Source organism: Tupaia chinensis, unplaced genomic scaffold, assembly GCF_000334495.1.
Source record: "Tupaia chinensis unplaced genomic scaffold, TupChi_1.0 Scaffold000146_1, whole genome shotgun sequence".
Classification (NCBI taxonomy): Eukaryota; Metazoa; Chordata; class Mammalia; order Scandentia; family Tupaiidae; genus Tupaia; species Tupaia belangeri.
In genome coordinates this window covers 17,449,189-17,451,489 of record NW_006159616.1, presented here as the reverse complement: position 1 = coordinate 17,451,489, position 2,301 = coordinate 17,449,189, and positions in this window count along the sequence as shown.

Here is a 2,301-nt window from a genome sequence, read left to right as displayed (position 1 = left end):
ACCTCTCCTACACCAGCCCACATCAAAACCCTTGTATAAGCAGCTGCCACAGACAGTGGCAAAGATGGCTGCTGTCACAGTGAAGCAGTAACATGCAAAAGCCCGAATCCAGAGCTCGCCTGAGTGAGGCCTGCTGCTTTTTTCCTTGTAGACTGGATAATCTGCTGACAGGAGGTGAGCCATCACACTGAGCTGGGATGTCTCTGGGTGGGCTCAACAGTCCCCAGGCAGGTTAAATGAGGGCCTTAGGTGAAGGTGCAGCCCCAAGGGAGGGGAACAGTCCTGCCTGCGGTGCGAGGCACACAACAGTGCCAGAGGGGTGCAGGTCCAGGACACCACACCTCTCCACACGGCCCACAGAAGTCCACAGCCCGGCCTGAGCCAGCTGAGGACATACTGTCTGTGCATCACCCTAACCTCTCCACAGGGCATGGTGCACAGTACGGGCCTCGTGATGACCAGTGAGTGACCACACAAGGGGAGCAGGAAGCTGCCCTGAGCTGTGGCAGGGGTTCTAGAAAAGGCTTTCTAACCCAGTGGTGATGACACAGCATACAACAATGCACAGGGCTTTTTAGGAGCCCATAGAGAGGCAAGGCAGGGCCGCCCGCAGCCCTGCTCGTGTCCTGGGAGAAATTAAGGCAACAACCCATGCCATTTGGCCAGTAAAAGGGTTGTAAGTACAACTTGTTACATGACAGTGCAACAAGGACAGTGTCCATGGAGAGGACACATCTTTACAATCACCACACTAACAAAAGGCAAGGCAACGTTTGCTTTCGTGTCACGTGGAAACTGCAGTCCCAGTGCCCTCTTCTCTGAAAAGAGGAAAGAGCAAATTCAAGCAAAGGCTACCTTGGGTATCCGTCAGGGCACAGCACTCAATTCAGGACGTTCTCTGCTTCAAAGGGAAAACCCAGGACACTCCACCTGTGACATTCTCTGGGGCTCCTCCCCTGCCACTTTTGCTGGATCTGGCCTGGGCTTCTTGCAGAGCCTGTCACCCTCCCCTGTGCAGAAGGCTTTGGCAATAAATTAACACTTTGTAGATCTGAAAATCAAACAAAGCTGACCCTGTTTCTAGCTCTCCCTTTCCCCCACTTCTCTTTTGTGTGTGTGTGTGTGTTTTGCTGTAGGTCACATGTACTCACTGGAGAGAGACAGAGAGAGAGGGAAAAGTGAGAAATCACCCCCGGGGAGAGGGCCACGCAGCAATCCCTTCTCTATTTTCCTCTGGGGAGTTTGGGCACGCACGCACACACACCCAGTATGATTTCCAAGTCACCAGGTCTAGGACTTGAACCGCATAGCTGACTATGTGGGATCCAGCACCTTAATCACCATGTCATCTGCTGACCCCATCCCCCTTCTCTTAAGGGACAAACTACAAGCATTTTAAATCCTAGACCCAACCACCGAGACCACCAGTGCTCAGAGTTTCCTTTAGAAGCAATAAGATCCTTCCCTTGGAGGCGAAGGCTTAGGCACCTGCAGCTGTCCTGGCTGGGTGTCAGTGTCAGACTCCCGAGGTCTCACTTTCCAGGAAGAAGCTATGACCCTGCACGGCAGGCATTCACCCTTTCCTTCCTTGGCCTGGGATAAAGGCCCAGGTGAGGCTTCCATGCTGAGTAGAGGGACCAGGGAAACTCAGACGGGCAGGGCCACATCCTTTGCAAACAGAAAACTCAGGAGGCCCTCTGGACCCCAGTCTAGCGCACACTCCGGCTCAGTTCTGCAGCTTATGGTCAGCGTCTGGGAGGCCCACCCTGGGAGGTGGGTAAGGAGTACTGGATGTGGAGACTGTAGCCGATGACTACTTGGTCCTCGATGCTCAAAGCCATTCTCTGACCCTCATGGGAGGACCCCTCCGCTCCAGTGGCTCTCCTCCCAAAGTGGGAACTAGTCGTTGCGTGTGGCAACAGCAGGAAGGGTGTGTGCTGCACGTGTGAGCCGGGGATCTGCAGGCTGGGAGTGATCTCGGGCAGCCAGACACATGTGCCGGCAAGGCAGTGGCTCTTCTTCGACCCGCAGAGGCATGTTCACAACCAGCTTTGACTCCAGCAGCTGGACTCACACTAAATGCATGGAAACATTCCGGGTGATGGATCCGGGAGCTCACTCAGCCACCCAGTGAGACCCACCCTTCCTTCTGGTGAAGGAGGGGCCGCTGCCCCATGGGGTGCCAAGGTACCTGCACCGAGGCCCTCCTGGGGCCAGGCCAGGGCTAGTGCAGCTCGTCACGGTTCTGCGGTGGCCGGTGTTGGCCTGCGTCCACATCATTGCTGCCACTGTCCCGTTTGA